Below are 22,367 nucleotides of genomic sequence, written 5' to 3' on the forward strand. Positions count from 1 at the left end.
TCAGCCATGTCAGGCTGGGGGGGGGAGGTGACTGTAGGACAGGTATATACAATCTATTACTCTCTGGTATCAGTCATGTCAGGCTGGGGGGGGGGGGTGACTGTAGGACAGGTATATACAATCTATTACTCTCTGGTATCAGCCATGTCAGGCTGGGGGGGGGAGGTGACTGTAGGACAGGTATATACAATCTATTACTCTCTGGTATCAGCTATGTCAGGCTGGGGGGGGTGACTGTAGGACAGGTATATACAATCTATTACTCTCTGGTATCAGCCATGTCAGGCTGGGGGGGGGTGACTGTAGGACAGGTATATACAATCTATTACTCTCTGGTATTAGCCATGTCAGGCTGGGGGGGGGGGGGGGGGGGGTGACTGTAGGACAGGTATATACAATCTATTACTCTCTGGTATCAGCCATGTCAGGCTGGGGGGGGAGATGTGACTGTAGGACAGGTATATACAATCTATTACTCTCTGGTATCAGCCATGTCAGGCTGGGGGGGAGGTGACTCTCTCTGGTATCAGCCATGTCAGGCTGGGGGCGTGTCTGTAGAGGCCCTGTTCCACGGAACGATTATCGTCCGTGTTCGGCCGATATCGGCCGCTATGGACGATAATCGGCCCGTGGAATAGAGTGCAACGATCAGCCGACATCGTTCATGTCGGCTGATCGTTGCAGTCGCTTGTTTTTCAACATGTTGAAAAACAAGCGACTGATATAGCAGCGATCTGCTGCCGTCGCTGCATTGAATAGGAGCATCGGCAGCAGACGCTGCTATATCCTATGGGCTGCCCGGACGATCAGCGATCCCCCGGGCAGCCCCCCCGCAGCTCCCCGCCGCCCCCTCCCGCACTCACCTGCTCGCTGCAGCCGCGCTGAATAGCGGCGGCAGCAGCGAGCGGGGAACGAGGAGCAAACGAGCGCTGAGAGCGCTCGTTTGCTCCTCTGACGACCCGTGTAATAGACCCTTAGGACAGGTATATACAATCTATTACTCTCTGGTATCAGCCATGTCAGGCTGCGGGGAGGGGGGGGGTGACTGTAGGACAGGTATATACAATCTATTACTCTCTGGTATCAGCCATGTCAGGCTGGGGGGGAGGGAGGTGACTGTAGGACAGGTATATACAATCTATTACTCTCTGGTATCAGCCATGTCAGGCCGGGGGAGGGGAGGTGACTGTAGGACAGGTATATGCAATCTATTACTCTCTGGTATCAGCCATGTCAGGCTGGGGGGGGGGGGGGGGGGTGACTGTAGGGCAGGTATATACAATCTATTACTCTCTGGTATCAGCCATGTCAGGCTGGGGGGGGGGGTGACTGTAGGACAGGTATATACAATCTATTACTCTCTGGTATCAGCCATGTCAGGCTGGGGGGGGGGGGTGACTGTAGGGCAGGTATATACAATCTATTACTCTCTGGTATCAGCCATGTCAGGCTTGGGGGGGGGGGGGGGGGGGTGTAGGACAGGTATATACAATCTATTGCTCTCTGGTATCAGCCATGTCAGGCTGGCGGGGGGAGGTGACTGTAGGACAGGTATATACAATCTATTACTCTCTGGTATCAGCCATGTCAGGCTGGGGGGGGGAGGAGGTGACTGTAGGACAGGTATACACAATCTATTACTCTCTGGTATCAGCCATGTCAGGCTGGGGGGGGGGGGAGGTGACTGTAGGACAGGTATATACCATCTATTACTCTCTGGTATCAGCCATGTCGGGTGTTGTGCATGGAACCCTCAGGTGAGGCCTTCCTATAGGTGATATGCTACAAACGGAGGACGGCGTCTTGCACATGTGGGAAGGATGCGATGATGCTGATGGGTAATAATATTCAGCTATATCCTTGGCCTCGGTCCCGGTGAAGGACTTCACCTGGATTTGCGGATATAAAACAGATATAGGAAATCCATCCTGTTCTCTAATAAAAAGTTCCTGATCCCAGATCCCTGAGATTGAGCGTTACTCGGTAGACATGGAATATTTCCTCTGTAATAAATCCGGCTATGCAGCCATTGGTGGAGCTGTCATCATATGATGGGGGAGGGGGGGTTACACGTTCCCTCCCTGTAGCTCTGGTGGGGTTCACCTGTATACCCCTGTGTGCGTATATATATATATATATATACACTCCTAGCTGCACGTCACCCCTGGTCCCAATGAAGGTCTATATCATATTATGACATCATTATAGATTCTGTGACATCACTGTGATACTGTGAAAATGTATATTTTAATTTTTAATATCTACAGAGCAGGTGCTTACCGTGTGTACGCTGGGAGGAGTATATACGGTAAGCCCTTGCACCTGTGGGTTGCTGTTGCACCTTTTGTTTTTTGTCTGTCCTTAAGCCACAAGCAGCGTGCAACCTGCAGTGTGAACAGAGTCATAGATGTGTTGCCAAAATTTCCCTTTTTTTCTGTTAAATGTGGGGTGTGTGGCTACTTCCTGTGATATGTGGGGTGTGTGGCTACCTCCTGTTATATGTGGGGTGTGTGGCTACCTCCTGTTATATGTGGGGTGTGTGGCTACCTCCTGTTATATGTGGGGTGTGTGGCTACCTCCTGTTATATGTGGGGTGTGTGGCTACCTCCTGTTATATGTGGGGTGTGTGGCTACCTCCTGTTATATGTGGGGGGTGTGGCTACCTCCTGTTATATGTGGGGTGTGTGGCTACCTCCTGTTATATGTGGGGTGTGTGGCTACCTCCTGTTATATGTGGGGTGTGTGGCTACCTCCTGTTGGCTTGCACTCCACCCATTTCCCAAGGCTGCTATAAAAGAGATCATTTGGCTCCTATGTGCCCAGTTGTAGCTTATTCAGCCCAGGAGAGGCCATTGCTAGTGTGAACAGAGTCATAGATGTGCTGCCAAAATTTCCCTTTTTTTCAGTTTTTTTTGTCTGCATATACATCTATGACATCACTGTGACATATGAGGACACCCGGTGTGGCTGTATGTACATCTATGACATCACTGTGACATATGAGGACACCCGGTGTGGCTGTATATACATCTATGACATCACTGTGACATATGAGGACACCCGGTGTGGCTGTATATACATCTATGACATCACTGTGACATATGAGGACACCCGGTGTGGCTGTATATACATCTATGACATCACTGTGACATATGAGGACACCCGGTGTGGCTGTATGTACATCTATGACATCACTGTGACATATGAGGACACCCGGTGTGGCTGTATATACATCTATGACATCACTGTGACATATGAGGACACCCGGTGTGGCTGTATATACATCTATGACATCACTGTGACATATGAGGACACACGGTGTGGCTGTATATACATCTATGACATCACTGTAACATATGAGGACACCCGGTGTGGCTGTATATACATCTATGACATCACTGTGACATATGAGGACACCCGGTGTGGCTGTATATACATCTATGACATCACTGTGACATATGAGGACACCCGGTGTGGCTGTATATACATCTATGACATCACTGTGACATATGAGGACACCCGGTGTGGCTGTATATACATCTATGACATCACTGTGACATATGAGGACACCCGGTGTGGCTGTATATACATCTATGACATCACTGTGACATATGAGGACACCCGGTGTGGCTGTATATACATCTATGACATCACTGTGACATATGAGGACACCCGGTGTGGCTGTATATACATCTATGACATCACTGTGACATATGAGGACACCCGGTGTGGCTGTATATACATCTATGACATCACTGTGACATATGAGGACACCCGGTGTGGCTGTATATACATCTATGACATCACTGTGACATATGAGGACACCCGGTGTGGCTGTATATACATCTATGACATCACTGTGACATATGAGGACACCCGATGTGGCTGTATATACGTACAGATGGGAGGATATACGGGGGGACACCGTGTAACCTATGGCTACGCCTCCTCTGGATACTTCGCTTCTCTGACACCGCGGGGATATTTCTAATTTGCAAATGACCTCTAGAAGATGATCTCCTCCTCCTCCTCCTCCGGAGCCGCCGTAATTTCCATCATTTCTGCGCCATTCACCAGAGAAAGGGAAGCTTCTCTCCTGAGGATTGGTATCTGAGCGCCCGTCCCAATCCATCATCTTCACGATATAATACCGCCATCCCCAGAACTCCAGACGCCAGGTACCAAGGTGCACCATCACCAGTATCTATCCAACACATCCCAAGCGTATCTAAGTCTGGCATGTGGGATACTTCATCACAGGAGTGCGTATCACCAGTATCTATCCAACACATCCCAAGTGTATCTAAGTCTGGCATGTGGGATACTTCATCACAGGAGTGCGTATCACCAGTATCTATCCAACACATCCCAAGTGTATCTAAGCCTGGCATGTGGGATACTTCATCACAGGAGACTGTGTCACCAGTATCTATCCAACACATGCCGAGTGTATCTAAGCCTGGCATGTGGGATACTCCATCACAGGAGAGTGTATAACCAGTATCTATTCCACCACTGAGAGTCCTGCTCACTGTATCTAAGCCTGGCATGTTGGATACTCCATCACTGGAGACTGTATCACCATTATGCTTGGAGAGCTTGAGCTCTGGCAGTCCAGGCATGATGGGAGTGGTAGTTTTGCCACAGCTGGAGGGCGGCAGGTTCCATATCTCTGGGTTACAGTATGGGACACCCTGTCTAGCAGGGGATGAGACCCCCACAGACCCATGTACAGATGACTAGGAGGCTGGAGGGGGTGGTGGGCACACAGCAGCCTTGGATGGGCGGCCGGAGCTCGCTGCACTTGGATATAATGAGTTTAGAAGAGGGATGATAGAGGAGTTGCCATCATAAAGCGGTGGCGGTGGCAGTCAGTACATGGGAGCCTGGAGATGAATGGGAGTCAGACACTGATCGCCAGGAATTGCTGCCTCTGACCTCCTTACACTGTCAATTATCAGCCTCCATATTACATTAGCGGTTATTACTGCGGCCTCCACTGCACTGCACAGTGTATACACAGCCGCGTCCTCCGCCATGATCGCGGACACAGTACTGGCATCTCCATCTATACAGGATCGGAACCCCCTCTATAAACCAAAGAGCCGATCCTACTATGGGGGACCTTAGTGCACAGAATGGGGGCTCTCTGTAACCCAGTGCATGTCTATGCATCACCTTAGGTCCCTTCTCAGGATGCCCTGTCCTGTGTGTACATGAGGAGCAGCACCATTATATACCTGGTATATTCCATCAGGTTTCCCCCCCTCTAATTCCAAAAGCTAATGAGTGTAAACTATCTGCTATGATGTCTCCACATACTACACACAGGAGAGGAGATTCTGCCCTATATATCTGTATAGCACACCTGAGAAGCAGTAGGAGTATGAAGGACATTATAGAGCAGAACTGGGCAGTGCAAGCTGTAAATCCAGAAATGGGTGAGGGGTATAAAGCTGCTTCTGTCTCTGCCTTTGTCTCTCTCACCAGCTTGCTAACTCCTTCCCTCTTCATAAAATTCTTGATAAAATTATAGAGCTGTATTGATCAGTGTAAGCAGTGAATCCACTACTATGGGGGGATATAACAGTTATTGGAGCTTTAAAGGGAAAGCACCACTGTTGTCACCAGTTCAAGTGCGGTTTGCAATTAAGCTCCATTCACTTCAATAAAACTGAGCAGCAAAACCCTGCCCAAGCTGGAGACAAGAGCGGGCTGTCTCTGGAAGAAAGTGGCCATGTTTTTGTAGCACTGGATAACCCCTTTAAGCTGCTTAAGCTGCTCTTCAGCTCCCCTCTCCACAGGCTTTTATAGACAGCATGGAGGACACTATAGAGTGGTACACAGCAGTGTAAGCTGTTAATCAAGTATTGGGTAAGATATAACATTTACTGTGTTCAGCAGCCTTGTTGTTTCTCTCTACCTCTCTTATTCAGCAGTGCCCCCCCTCACTTTATAGACTTCTAATAGCGTCTGTAACCTGATCCCTCAGTGAGATGACCCGTCTCAAGATAGATTTTCAGCATTTTTGATGAATGATGAATTTACAAGAGGAGCAGGAAATGGGGTGGGGGTTGAAAATGATAAGGGGGAACACATAATTATAAGGGGGGGGGGGGCAGAAATTGATAGTAGGCAGGAAATGATAGGGGGCAGGATATTACATGGGGGGCAGGATATGATAAGGGGGCAGGAAATGATGGGGGGGCAGATATTATAACGGGGCAGGAAATGGGAAATTATGGGGGGAGAAGGAAATTATAGGGGGCAGGATATTATAAAGGGGGGCGGGATATGATAAGGGGGCAGGAAATGATAGGGGCAGAATATTATAAGAGGGCAGGAAAGGATAGGAGGGCAGGACATTATAAGGGGGGCAGGAAATGATATGGGGAGCAGGTTATTATAAGGAGGGGGGGCAGGATATTATAAGGGGGCAGGAAATGATAGGGGGCAGAATATTATAAGAGGGCAGGAAATGATAGGAGGGAAGGATATTATAAAGGGGGGCAGGATATGATAAGGGGGCAGGGAATGATAGGGGGCAGAATATTATAAGAGGGCAGGAAATGATAGGAGGGCAGGATATTATATAGGGGGGCAGGATATGATAAGGGGGCAGGAAATGATATGGGGAGCAGGTTATTATAAGGAGGGGGGGCAGGATATTATAAGGGGGCAGGAAATGATAGGGGGCAGAAAATTATAAGAGGGCAGGAAATTATAGGAGGGCAGGATATTATAAAGGGGGGCAGGATATGATAGGAGGGCAGGATATTATAAGGGGGCAGGAAATTATATGGGGAGCAGGTTATTATAAGGGGGACAGGATATTATAAGAGGGCAGGAAATGATAGGGGGCAGAATATTATAAGAGGGCAGGAAATGATAGGAGGGAAGGATATTATAAAGGGGGGCAGGATATGATAAGGGGGCAGGAAATGATAGGGGGCAGAATATTATAAGAGGGCAGGAAATGACAGGAGGGCAGGATATTATATAGGGGGGCAGGATATGATAAGGGGGCAGGAAATGATATGGGGCAGAATATTATAAGAGGGCAGGAAATGATAGGAGGGCAGGATATTATAAGAGGGCAGGAAATGATAGGAGGGCAGGATATTATAAGAGGGCAGGAAATGATAGGAGGGCAGGATATTATAAGAGGGCAGGAAATGATAGGGGGGCAGGATATTATAAGAGGGCAGGAAATGATAGGAGGGCAGGATATTATAAGAGGGCAGGAAATGATAGGGGGGCAGGATATTATAAGGGAGGCAGGAAATTATATGGGGAGCAGGTTATTATAAGGGGGGGGCAGGATATTATAAGGGGGCAGGAAATGATAGGGGGCAGAATAGTATAAGAGGGCAGGAAATGATAGGAGGGCAGGATATTATAAGAGGGCAGGAAATGATAGGAGGGCAGGATATTATAAGAGGGCAGGAAATGATAGGGGGGCAGGATATTATAAGAGGGCAGGAAATGATAGGAGGGCAGGATATTATAAGAGGGCAGGAAATGATAGGGGGGCAGGATATTATAAGGGAGGCAGGAAATTATATGGGGAGCAGGTTATTATAAGGGGGCAGGAAATGATAGGGGGCAGAATAGTATAAGAGGGCAGGAAATGATAGGAGGGCAGGATATTATAAAGGGGGGCAGGATATGATAAGGGGGCAGGAAATGATAGGGGGCAGAATAGTATAAGAGGGCAGGAAATGATAGGAGGGCAGGATATTATAAAGGGGGGCAGGATATGATAAGGGGGCAGGAAATGATAGGGGGCAGAATATTATAAGAGGGCAGAAAATGATAGGAGGGCAGGATATTATAAGAGGGCAGGAAATGATAGGGGGGCAGGATATTATAAGAGGGCAGGAAATGATAGGGGGGCAGGATATTATAAAGGGGGGCATGAAATGATAAGGGCCTGATAAGGGGTGAAGAGAGTTTTTTTTCTGATAAGACCTGAGAGATCAGGTTACAGTTTACCCCCCTTTATACTGAACACATGAACGCTCACCCTAGCTGAGTGTACATGCGAGTGACCAGAACAGAAGACATTCTCTTGCCTCTCCGGCCATTGTGCATGGCTGCCTCTATACATATCAGATCTCTATTAGGAAAACCAATAGTAGGTGACAACAGCACAAAATATGATGGAAGAACATATACAGTATAAAGCAATATATACAATGAGATAAAGCAGAATTATCATCGATCCTGGACTAGTTATATGGGCCAATATATTTACACCTCCATTCACAGAAGTAAACACCTCAGAGGGCGCCCCTAGTGGTGACCCCTTACAGGTACAGAACAGGTAATAATGTAAGTCACCACAAACCCGCCAACAGCAAATCCTCCCAGCAGCGCTGAAGGGAAATCTATGTCTCCCTGCCAGGGTCGCTAGGCAACAGACAAGCTTCCCCTAACAACTGGAGTTTATAGGCTGGGTAGTGAAGGCAGTAAAGAGGACTGGTGTAGGGAGTCCTCCGCAGAGCACCGAGCACGTCGTCTCTATATACATATACTGCACCGGGAAGGCAAATGGGGACTATTCTGCTTACAGTCCAGGAGGAAATCCTTGACCCCAATACACTCCTTAAAGGGCCAGCACATGTAATGATGAGTAATGACTCAATAGATTCATATAGTATACAGCCTAATGAGGGACACCACTACTCTGCAGGGAAACAAAGAGGTAGGATCCAGAATACTGATCCAGAATACTGATCCCTCCTCTGCAGACAATGCACTGATCACTACTCCGATGGGTCATCCCAGAGATTCTTATAATTGACTGGGATAGTGAACGTGCTTCATCTCCTTGATGTGCCGATCAATAACCCGACTAATGTTCCCACCACAGTAACATAGCGCAGGGCGACACAGGACGAGCGGCCGCGCCACCAGGGGTTATACCAGAGGTCAACAGCCATGGCCTGACTGTAACACAGGGACAAGGGGAGCAGGAATGAGCCTGAGTATAAAAACCAATAAACCTTATGTAACCTTAACCCTAGAGATCAGCGGTGACATCACTGAGAATACAGCCTATCCATCACTAGAGATCAGTGGCATCACTGAGAATACAGCCTATCCATCACTAGAGATCAGCGGTGACATCACTGAGAATACAGCCTATCCATCACTAGAGATCAGCGGTGACATCACTGAGAATACAGCCTATTCATCACTAGAGATCAGCGGCGACATCACTGAGAATACAGCCTATCCATCACTAGAGATCAGCGGTGACATCACTGAGAATACAGCCTATCCATCACTAGAGATCAGCGGTGACATCACTGAGAATACAGCCTATCCATCACTAGGGATCAGTGACATCACTGAGAATACAGCCTATCCATCACTAGGGATCAGTGACATCACTGAGAATACAGCCTATCCATCACTAGAGATCAGCGGTGACATCACTGAGAATACAGCCTATCCATCACTAGAGATCAGCGGTGACATCACTGAGAATACAGCCTATCCATGACTAGAGATCAGCGGTGACATCACTGAGAATACAGCCTATCCATCACTAGAGATCAGCGGTGACATCACTGAGAATACAGCCTATCCATCACTAGAGATCAGCGGTGACATCACTGAGAATACAGCCTATCCATCACTAGAGATCAGCGGTGACATCACTGAGAATACAGCCTATCCATCACTAGAGATCAGCGGTGACATCACTGAGAATACAGCCTATCCTTCACTAGAGATCAGCGGTGACATCACTGAGAATACAGCCTATCCATCACTAGAGATCAGCGGTGACATCACTGAGAATACAGCCTATCCATCACTAGAGATCAGCGGTGACATCACTGAGAATACAGCCTATCCATCACTAGAGATCAGCGGTGACATCACTGAGAATACAGCCTATCCATCACTAGAGATCAGCGGTGACATCACTGAGAATACAGCCTATCCATCACTAGAGATCAGCGGTGACATCACTGAGAATACAGCCTATCCATCACTAGAGATCAGCGGTGACATCACTGAGAATACAGCCTATCCATCACTAGAGATCAGCGGTGACATCACTGAGAATACAGCCTATCCATCACTAGAGATCAGTGACATCACTGAGAATACAGCCTATCCATCACTAGAGATCAGCGGTATCACTGAGAATACAGCCTATCCATCACTAGAGATCAGCGGCGACATCACTGAGAATACAGCCTATCCATCACTAGAGATCAGCGGCGACATCACTGAGAATACAGCCTATCCATCACTAGAGATCAGCGGTGACATCACTGAGAATACAGCCTATCCATCACTAGAGATCAGCGGTGACATCACTGAGAATACAGCCTATCCATCACTAGAGATCAGCGGTGACATCACTGAGAATACAGCCTATCCATCACTAGAGATCAGCGGTGACATCACTGAGAATACAGCCTATCCATCACTAGAGATCAGTGACATCACTGAGAATACAGCCTATCCATCACTAGAGATCAGCGGTATCACTGAGAATACAGCCTATCCATCACTAGAGATCAGCGGCGACATCACTGAGAATACAGCCTATCCATCACTAGAGATCAGCGGCGACATCACTGAGAATACAGCCTATCCATCACTAGAGATCAGCGGCGACATCACTGAGAATACAGCCTATCCATCACTAGAGATCAGTGGCATCACTGAGAATACAGCCTATCCATCACTAGAGATCAGCGGAGACATCACTGAGAATACAGCCTATCCATCACTAGAGATCAGTGGCATCACTGAGAATACAGCCTATCCATCACTAGAGATCAGCGGAGACATCACTGAGAATACAGCCTATCCATCACTAGAGATCAGCGGTGACATCACTGAGAATACAGCCTATCCATCACTAGAGATCAGCGGTGACATCACTGAGAATACAGCCTATCCATCACTAGAGATCAGTGGTGACATCACTGAGAATACAGCCTATCCATCACTAGAGATCAGCGGTGACATCACTGAGAATACAGCCTATCCATCACTAGAGATCAGCGGTGACATCACTGAGAATACAGCCTATCCCTTCATCTTATAGGCTGTGGATATAACATTTTTTCGGTCAGGTTTGATGTTGTTGCTGCAGTTGTATAACACATTGCCCTCAGATGTGCGGATGATGGGGCAGTAGTCCTGCGGATGATGGGGCAGTAGTCCTGCGGATGATGGGGCAGTAGTCCTGCGGATGATGGGGCAGTAGTCCAGGTGTGGTCTCTTGTGTCTGGCAGCAGAGGGGTTAAGCGTCACAGTGACACAATAAAGAGCTGTGTGACTACTTTCTTTGTCACTGTACACAATTGGCGATGAACGCGCTTAATCAGCTCTGCTATTAATTCCACCGTGCCAGCACTGCAGAACCTGGAAGAGCTGAACAAAGGTGGGAGGACAGCTGTGGCCCCCCCTGTACCACCAGCTATGCCGCCCAGAGGGGGGAGCTACCCCCTGTACCACCAGCTATGTCCACCAGAGGGGGAAGAATGACTGTGGCCCCCTGTACCACCAGCTATGCCGCCCAGAGGGGGGAGCTACCCCCTGTACCACCCGCTATGTTCACCAGAGGGAGAAGGATGGCTATGGCCCCCTGTACCACTACCTATGACCATCAGAGGAGGGAGCGACCCCCTGTACCACCAGCTATGCCCACCAGAGGGGGGGGGGGAGGACGGCTGCAGCCCCCTGTACCACTAGCTATGTCCACCAGAGGGGGGAGCTACCCCCTGTACCACCAGCTATGCCCACCAGAGGGGGGAGCTACCCCCTGTACCACCAGCTATGCCCACCAGAGGGGGGAGCTACCCCCTGTACCACCAGCTATGTCCACCAGAGGGGGGAGGATGGCTGCGGCCCCCTGTACCACCAGCTATGTCCACCAGAGGGAGGAGGATGGCTGCGGCCCCCTGTACCACCAGCTATGTCCACCAGAGGGGGGAGCGACCCCCTGCAGCACCAGCTATGTCCACCAGAGGGGGGAGCGACCCCCTGTACCATCCGCTATGCCCACCAGAGGGGGAAGCGACCCCCTGCACCACCAGCTATGTCCACCAGAGGGGGGAGCGACCCCCTGCACTACCTGCTATGTCCACCAGAGGGGGGAGCGACCCCCTGTACCACCCGCTATGTCCACCAGAGGGGGAAACGACCCCCTGCACCACCAGCTATGTCCACCAGAGGGGGGAGCGACCCCCTGCAGCACCAGCTATGTCCACCAGAGGGGGGAGCGACCCCCTGTACCATCCGCTATGCCCACCAGAGGGGGAAGCGACCCCCTGCAGCACCAGCTATGTCCACCAGAGGGGGGAGCGACCCCCTGCACTACCTGCTATGTCCACCAGAGGGGGGAGCGACCCCCTGTACCACCAGCTATGCCCACCAGAGGGGGAAACGACCCCCTGCACCACCAGCTATGTCCACCAGAGGGGGGAGCGACCCCCTGCACCACCTGCTATGTCCACCAGAGGGGGGAGCGACCCCCTGTACCACCCGCTATGTCCACCAGATTGTACACCATGTTACCCACAATCCCTTGTACAGATACAAGGTGGGATAGTGATGACATCACAGCATCTTACGGGATTAAGTAATAAGGAAATATTCTTATGTATCTGACCTGAGATAACTAAGGACTGTATAACTAACAGCTGTATCTAAGCCCGACATCCTTCTGATCTATATATGTGATACGGTCTCGTATCCAAGCCTATCATTAATGATAAGACATTGTATCTTATCCTGCCATGTGTGATACTACCTGTTGAGCTATTGTATCTAACATTGCAGATCTTATCAAGTACAAAACTGTCTATTGAGCCTCTGTATCTAAGCATAACATGTGGGGTACAGATTGCCAAGTCACTGTATCTGAGTTATGTGATACTTTCTGCCGAACTGCTATATCCAGGCCTGTCATGCTGAGCTGCAGTATCTAGGACTATCATGTGTGATACTCTCTGCTGAGCTGCAGTATCTAAGCATGCGATACTACATACTGACTATTTGTATTTAACCTATCATGTGTGATGCTGCCTGCTGTGCCTTGGTATCTAAGCTTATGATGTGTGATACTCAGCTCTGCTATGCGGTGCAGTCTCTCAGCTCTGCTATGCGGTGCAGTCTCTCAGCTTTGCTATGCGGTACAGTCTCTCAGCTCTGCTATGCGGTGCAGTCTCTCAGCTCTGCTATGCGGTGCAGTCTCTCAGCTCTGCTATGCGGTACAGTCTCTCAGCTCTGCTATACGGTACAGTCTCTCAGCTCTGCAGTCTCTCAGCTCTGCTGTGCAGTCTCTCAGCTCTGCTATGCGGTACAGTCTCTTAGCTCTGCAGTCTCTCAGCTCTGCTATGCTGTGCAGTCTCTCAGCTCTGCTATGCGGTACAGTCTCTTAGCTCTGCTATGCGGTACAGTCTCTTAGCTCTGCTATGCGGTACAGTCTCTTAGCTCTGCTATGCGGTACAGTCTCTCAGCTCTGCTATGCGGTACAGTCTCAGCTCTGCTATGCGGTACAGTCTCTCAGCTCTGCTATGCAGTCTCTCAGCTCTGCTATGCGGTACAGTCTCTCAGCTCTGCTATGCGGTACAGTCTCTCAGCTCTGCTATGCGGTACAGTCTCTCAGCTCTGCTATGCGGTACAGTGTTGTTGAGTGTGACCTCTGGACCCTCCAGATCGGTGCTGGACGGATCACATCTCTTTCACCAGCCGCCATACTGATAAGCGAGCCTATTTAATATGCAGAGGGTTTGCTACAAAGTGTCAGGGCAGGTAACGTATTCTCCTGAGGTGCGGAAGCTTCCGGAGCTCGCTGCTTCACCATTACAGCAGAGACTAAAATTCTGAAGGAAATACTGACTACAGAGCACAGGAGCAATGACCAATGATGTCACTACAACTCCCACCATCCTCAGTGAGTATTCCAATGCAAATATTGCAGGTAACAACTCCCACCATCCTCAGTGGTTATACCTATGTGTATATGACTCCACCTTACAGACTACAACTCCCACCATCCTCAGTGGTTATACCTATGTGTATATGACTCCACCTTACAGACTACAACTCCCACCATCCTCAGTGAGTATTCCAAGGCAAATACTACAGGTAACAACCAGTCAATAAATATTGTAAAATCACTACAATACCCAACATTCCTGCATCAATCTGATGACTACAACCCCCAAGAGCAGCTGCAGGAAATGCTTACACCTGGATGGTAAAGCGGCAATGTAATGTGTGTATACAGTCATCATGCTGCTCATGGGACCTGTAAAACATTCTTTTATGCTTCAATATTATTCAGTGATTTCTCTGACTGTAGAATGGTTTGTGGCTGATAGAAGAAATGTCGGGGCACATCCTGCGCTGCCATTGGTTACACCTGCGCTGCCGTCGGTTACACCTGTGCTGCTATTGGTTACACCTGGGCTGTATTGCTTGCTATTTGCAGGGCAGGTGATGTTGCTCGTCTCTCATGATGCCGGGTAAAAGGCTGATGGTGATTTCCTTTCAGTAAAGCATCTGCTTAAATATCTATCTCCTATCTATCTATCAAGGTTATTATAGGATGTTGCGTGGCAGTGACCCAGATGATGGCACGCATACATGACAGGTATAGGTGCTGTATACATGACAGGTATAGGTGCTGTATACATGACAGATATAGGTGGTGCATACATGACAGGTATATATGACAGGTATAGGTGCTGTATATATGACAGATATAGGTGGTGCATACATGAGCGGTATATATGACAGGTATAGGTGCTGTATATATAACCGGTATATATGACAATCCAAAGTAAAGAAGCATGGAGACAGCACTTTCCAAAAGAATGTGGGTTTAATGCACACCAGTGCGCGACGTTTCGGCTCTATTGTAGCCTTTTTCAAGCAGGTATATATGACAGGTATAGGTGCTGTATATAGGACAGGTATAGGTGCTGTGTATATAGGACAGGTATATATGACAGGTATAGGTGCTGTATATAGGACAGGTATATATGACAGGTATAGGTGCTGTATATAGGACAGGTATATATGACAGGTATAGGTGCTGTATATAGGACAGGTATAGGTGCTGTATATAGGACAGGTATATATGACAGGTATAGGTGCTTTATATAGGACAGGTATATATGACAGGTATAGGTGCTGTATATAGGACAGGTATATATGACAGGTATAGGTGCTGTATATAGGACAGTAATATATATGACAGGTATAGGTGCTGTATATAGGACAGTAATATATATGACAGGTATAGGTGCTGTATATAGGACAGGTATATATGACAGGTATAGGTGCTGTATATAGGACAGGTATATATGACAGGTATAGGTGCTGTATATAGGACAGGTATATATGACAGGTATAGGTGCTGTATATAGGACAGGTATATATGACAGGTATAGGTGCTGTATATAGGACAGGTATATATGACAGGTATAGGTGCTGTATATAGGACAGGTATATATGACAGGTATAGGTGCTGTATATAGGACAGATATATATGACAGGTATAGGTGCTGTATATAGGACAGGTATAGGTGCTGTATATAGGACAGGTATAGGTGCTGTATATAGGACAGGTATAGGTGCTGTATATAGGACAGGTATATATGACAGGTATAGGTGCTGTATATATGACAGGTATAGGTGCTGTATATAGGACAGGTATAGGTGCTGTATATAGGACAGGTATATATGACAGGTATAGGTGCTGTATATAGGACAGGTATATATGACATGTATAGGTGCTGTATATATGACAGGTATATATGACAGGTATAGGTGCTGTATATAGGACAGGTATATATGACAGGTATAGGTGCTGTATATAGGACAGGTATATATGACAGGTAAAGGTGCTGTATATAGGACAGGTATATATGACAGGTATAGGTGCTGTATATAGGACAGGTATATATGACAGGTATAGGTGCTGTATATAGGACAGGTATAGGTGCTGTATATAGGACAGGTATATATGACAGGTATAGGTGCTATATATATAACAGGTATATATGCTGTATATCTCTGATTGTGGTATACTCTGAGCCCCCTGAGGAGTGACAGCCAGCACTGCGGCAGTGTAAGGGTTAAGGGACGGAAGGCAGACGCAGGCAGCTCCTTGTTCCCATGGCGACAAGTCCCCACTTCTCAGGTTTAGAGAGCAGCCACTTCCTGTGTCTAAATTTTGCAGCCAATGAGAAGATTGTTTACTGATATCAGGCAGCGGTGGTGGCCGGCCTAGAAGCCCCCCACAGCCCCCCAATATACACTGCATGTCACCCCTTCAAGGATCTAAGCCTATCATATGTGATACTACCCTGAGAGACGCTGGATATCATGTGTGATACTGTCTGCTGAGCTGTGTATCTAATCCCAGCAAGTGTGATACTGTCTGCTGAGCTGTGTATCTAATCCCAGCATGTGTGATACTGTCTGCTGAGCTATGTATCTAATCCAACCATGTGTGATACTGTCTGCTGAGCTCTGTATCTAATCACAGCATGTGTGATACTGTCTGCTGAGCTGTGTATCTAATCCAACCATGTGTGATACTGTCTGCTGAGCTATGTATCTAATCACAGCATGTGATACTGTCTGCTGAGCTGTGTATCTAATCCAACCATGTGTGATACTGTCTGCTGAGCTGTGTATCTAATCCAACCATGTGTGATACTGTCTGCTGAGCTCTGTATCTAATCACAGCATGTGTGATACTGTCTGCTGAGCTGTGTATCTAATCCAACCATGTGTGATACTGTCTGCTGAGCTGTGTATCTAATCACAGCATGTGATACTGTCTGCTGAGCTGTGTATCTAATCCAACCATGTGTGATACTGTCTGCTGAGCTGTGTATCTAATACTAGCATTTGTGATACTGTCTGCTGAGCTGTGTATCTAATCACAGCATGTGTGATACTGTCTGCTGGGCTGTGTATCTAATCACAGCATGTGTGATACTGCCTGCTGGGCTGTGTATCTAATCACAGCATGTCTGATACTGTCTGCTGAGCTGTGTATCTAATACTAGCATGTGTGATACTGTCTGCTGAGCTGTGTATCTAATCACAGCATGTCTGATACACAGCTCAGCAGACAGTATCAGACATGCTGTGATTAGATACACAGCTCAGCAGACAGTATCACATGGTTGGATTAGATACACAGCTCAGCAGACAGTATCACACATGCTGTGATTAGATACACAGCTCAGCAGACAGTATCACACATGCTGTGATTAGATACACAGCTCAGCAGACAGTATCACACATGCTGTGATTAGATACACAGCCCAGCAGACAGTATCACACATGCTAGTATTAGATACACAGCTCAGCAGACAGTATCAGACATGCTGTGATTAGATACACAGCCCAGCAGGCAGTATCACACATGCTGTGATTAGATACACAGCCCAGCAGACAGTATCACACATGCTGTGATTAGATACACAGCTCAGCAGACAGTATCACACATGGTTGGATTAGATACACAGCTCAGCAGACAGTATCACACATGCTGTGATTAGATACACAGCCCAGCAGACAGTATCACACATGCTAGTATTAGATACACAGCTCAGCAGACAGTATCTAATACTAGCATGTGTGATACTGTCTGCTGGGCTGTGTATCTAATCACAGCATGTGTGATACTGTCTGCTGAGCTGTGTATCTAATCACAGCATGTGTGATACTGTCTGCTGAGCTGTGTATCTAATCCAACCATGTGTGATACTGTCTGCTGAGCTGTGTATCTATTTCCAGCATGTGTGATACTGTCTGCTGAGCTGTGTATCTAATCCAACCATGTGTGATACTGTCTGCTGAGCTGTGTATCTAATCACAGCATGTGTGATACTGTCTGCTGGGCTGTGTATCTAATCACAGCATTTGTGATACTGTCTGCTGGGCTGTGTATCTAATCACAGCATGTGTGATACTGTCTGCTGAGCTGTGTATCTAATACTAGCATGTCTGATACTGTCTGCTAAGCTGTGTATTTAATCTCAGCATGTGTGATACTGTCTGCTGGGCTGTGTATCTAATCCAACCATGTGTGATACTGTCTGCTGAGCTGTGTATCTAATACTAGCATGTGTGATACTGTCTGTTGAGCTGTGTATCTAATCTGTATCTGTATCTAATCTGTATACAGTATATACACATGTATATCCTTCTTGTGTTGGCGGGTCTGTATATACATGTATATCCTCCTGCTCGTGTTGGCGGGTCTGTATATACATGTATATCCTCCTGCTCGTGTTGGCGGGTCTGTATATACATGTATATCCTCCTGCTCGTGTTGTCGGGGCTGTATACAATATATACATGTATATCCTCCTGCTCGTGTTGGCGGGGCTGTATACAGTATATACGTGTATATCCTCCTGCTCGTGTTGGCGGGGCTGTATACAGTATATACGTGTATATCCTCCTGCTCGTGTTGGCGGGGCTGTATACAGTATATACGTGTATATCCTCCTGCTCGTGTTGGCGGGGCTGTATACAATATATACATGTATATCCTCCTGCTCGTGTTGGCGGGGCTGTATACAATATATACGTGTATATCCTCCTGCTCGTGTTGGCGGGGCTGTATACAGTATATACGTGTATATCCTCCTGCTCGTGTTGGCGGGGCTGTATACAGTATATACGTGTATATCCTCCTGCTCGTGTTGGCGGGGCTGTATACAATATATACATGTATATCCTCCTGCTCGTGTTGGCGGGGCTGTATACAATATATACGTGTATATCCTCCTGCTCGTGTTGGCGGGGCTGTATACAGTATATAAGTGTATATCCTCCTGCTCGTGTTGGCGGGGCTGTATACAGTATATACGTGTATATCCTCCTGCTCGTGTTGGCGGGGCTGTATACAGTATATACACATGTATATCCTCCTGCTCGTGTTGGCGGGGCTGTATACAGTATATACACATGTATATCCTCCTGCTCGTGTTGGCGGGGCTGTATACAGTATATACACGTCTGTCCATCTCCTCCTCGTGACTGGGAGCCCTGGGGCCGCACACAGGACGGCTCTCCGGATATCACAGGAATAGAAGCTGCACATTGAGTGTTGTCGGGGGGATCAGCGCCCGCCGCCGCTCACAATGACTCACGTACGCGCCCACTTGCACCTTCAGAGAAGTGACTGCTACTAATTTAGCTTCTCCTCCGGAGCTCGGAGCGTGTTCACATCAGCCATTTATAGAGCCGGCTCTTCAGCTGCTCCCAGCGACGTCACCGGCTGCTGCTAAAATAACAAAGCTCCATGTAACCAGACCCCCCCCCCCCCCCCCCCCTGGGAACCAGGACGGTGACTGTGGTGGCACTTAGGTATGAGGGTGTCAGTAACACCGGGGGGCTCACCATGCCCCCTCACAATGGCAGCATGTAACCAGATACATAAGTGTCTTTACCGTAATAGTGCTAAAGTGTTGCCATGCCCCCTGTAGCAGGCCGGCCACAGCAGCACAGAGGGGCACAGCAATGCACATGGATAAACAGTACGGCCTCGGAGAAGGAACAGCCACACAGTATCGTCTCCAGCTTGTTGCTGCATGAAAGTCTCTAAGTGATTGTCAACAGGAAGCAGACGGCTGCTGACACGTACCGACTGCCATCTTGTTTTCCTACACTCTGTTTTCTTGCAAAACTTTATCTGCAACAAAGTAACCCGATGCCGCAATAAGGAGACGCGGAAGACACCGTGCGAAGACGGCTGTAAAACCTCCAGAGCTGAACTCTGATACATATGTGATATATAGGCTATATACAGCCAGAGCATTGTGGGCTATGACTGATACACTGCATTGTATACTAGTGAGACATTGTATCCTTACATAGACTTGTATACACAGAAAGTCACTGCTGCTTAGTGTACAGGGGTCCTGGAGTGATATACTGCAACACTGTGCACAGGGGATACATTGTATATAGAGCTGTAGAGATACGTTGTGTGTGTGTGTGTGTGTGTGTGATCTGTTGTGATACATTGTATATGTGTGTGTGTAGATCTGTTGTGATACATTGTATATGTGTGTGTGTGTGAGATCTGTTGTGATACATTGTATATGTGTGTGTGTGTGAGATCTGTTGTGATACATTGTATATGTGTGTGTGTGAGATCTGTTGTGATACATTGTATATGTGTGTGTGTGATCTGTTGTGATACATTGTATATGTGTGTGTAGATCTGTTGTGATACATTGTGTGTGATCTGTTGTGATACATTGTGTGTGTGTGATCTGTTGTGATACATTGTATATGTGTGTGTGTGTGTAGATCTGTTGTGATACAATGTGTGTGTGTGTGTGTGTGTGTGTGTGTAGATCTGTTGTGATACATTGTGTGTGTAGATCTGTTGTGATACATTGTGTGTGTGTGTGATCTGTTGTGATACATTGTGTGTGTGTGTGTGTGTGATCTGTTGTGATACATTGTGTGTGTGTAGCTCTGTTGTGATACATTGTATGTGTGTGTGTGTGTGTAGATCTGTTGTGATACATTGTATATGTGTGTGTGTGTGTGTAGATCTGTTGTGATACATTGTATATGTGTGTGTGTGTGTAGATCTGTTGTGATACATTGTATATGTGTGTGTGTAGATCTGTTGTGATACATTGTATATGTGTGTGTGTAGATCTGTTGTGATACATTGTATATGTGTGTGTGTAGATCTGTTGTGATACATTGTATATGTGTGTGTAGATCTGTTGTGATACATTGTATATATGTGTGTGTGTGTGTGTGAGATCTGTTGTGATACATTGTATATATGTGTGTGTGTGTGTGTGTAGATCTCTTGTGATACATTGTATATGTGTGTGTGTGTGTGTAGATCTGTTGTGATACATTGTATGTGTGTGTAGATCTGTTGTGATACATTGTATGTGTGTGTGTAGATCTGTTGTGATACATTGTATATGTGTGTGTAGATCTGTTGTGATACATTGTATATGTGTGTGTGTGTGTGTGTGAGATCTGTTGTGATACATTGTATATATGTGTGTGTGTGTAGATCTCTTGTGATACATTGTATATGTGTGTGTGTGTAGATCTGTTGTGATACATTGTATGTGTGTGTGTAGATCTGTTGTGATACATTGTATATGTGTGTTTGTGTAGATCTGTTGTGATACATTGTATATGTGTGTGTGTGTGTGTGTGTAGATCTGTTGTGATACATTGTGTGTGTAGATCTGTTGTGATACATTGTGTGTGTGTGTGTAGATCTGTTGTGATACATTGTGTGTAGATCTGTTGTGATACATTGTATGTGTGTGTGTGTGTAGATCTGTTGTGATACATTGTATATGTGTGTGTGTGTAGATCTGTTGTGATACATTGTATATGTGTGTGTGTGTAGATCTGTTGTGATACATTGTGTGTGTAGATCTGTTGTGATACATTGTGTGTGTGTGTGTAGATCTGTTGTGATACATTGTGTGTGTGTGTAGATCTGTTGTGATACATTGTGTGTGTGTGTGTAGATCTGTTGTGATACATTGTGTGTGTGTAGATCTGTTGTGATACACTTGCAGCTGTGTTGTGGCTTGTTGTACCTGTATATAGATCTGTAGAGTGTCAGCCCTGTGTCCTTATATAGAGAGTATATAGAGAGCGCTCCAGCCTGTATCCAGCTCTCAGTGATACAATGTCACAGTCAGGCTGGGAGGATACAGTAAGGGAATGTCTCCGGGCAGGAGGGGGCACAAGCCACGTCCTTACCTTGTAATCCTGGATGTGAGGGGTGTCCTGCCTGCATGGGCCGCAGCTCGGGGGGCTCCGCTTATATTCCCAGGCTTCTCCCGGCCATCCTGGCGCTGATTATTGGGAAGGATCTCTGCAGACAGAATGCAGCCATAACCAGCCCATACTCTCTCAAACAGCTCAGTGTTGTCACTGTTATGAGCAAACTCCAGCAGCCGCCTCCTGGGTCCTACTGCTCATCAGCTCTTCTCTCCAGCACTCAGCCCGGCCTTCAGCAAAACACTGAGTTAGCAACAATAGGATCGATATTACACATGATTATTATTAGACGGCCCTGCTATTACTTCATAGGGAGGCCTATAAATATCGCATCTATAATGTCACAACACTGAGAAGTATGAGGATAAAAACACACAAGAGAGTAAGAAAAGTGACATCACCACTGCCTGCACAGCCAATCAGAGGCCAGCGTCTGGCCTGCCATACAGGACTGCTACTGACTATTGGTGGCAGAAGGAAATCAAAAGGCTTAAAGAGAGATAGATAGAGAGATAGATAGAGAGATAGATAGAGAGATAGATAGGAGATAGATAGATAGATAGATAGAT

The 22,367-nt window shown here is 47.1% G+C and overlaps 1 protein-coding gene across 1 annotated transcript in view; it reads right to left on the reverse strand.

Moving 5' to 3' along the window:
* FOXN3 (forkhead box N3) overlaps nt 1-22,008 on the reverse strand; it is a 113,680-nt gene extending 91,672 nt beyond the window's left edge. Inside the window, exon 1 of the mRNA XM_069951217.1 lies at nt 21,778-22,008. The gene's annotated coding sequence lies outside the window, so the exon portion shown is untranslated. The remainder of the gene's footprint in view (nt 1-21,777) is intronic.
* Between the last annotated feature and the right edge of the window lie 359 nt (nt 22,009-22,367).

Source organism: Dendropsophus ebraccatus, chromosome 13 (genome assembly GCF_027789765.1).
Source record: "Dendropsophus ebraccatus isolate aDenEbr1 chromosome 13, aDenEbr1.pat, whole genome shotgun sequence".
Taxonomy (NCBI): domain Eukaryota; kingdom Metazoa; phylum Chordata; class Amphibia; order Anura; family Hylidae; genus Dendropsophus; species Dendropsophus ebraccatus.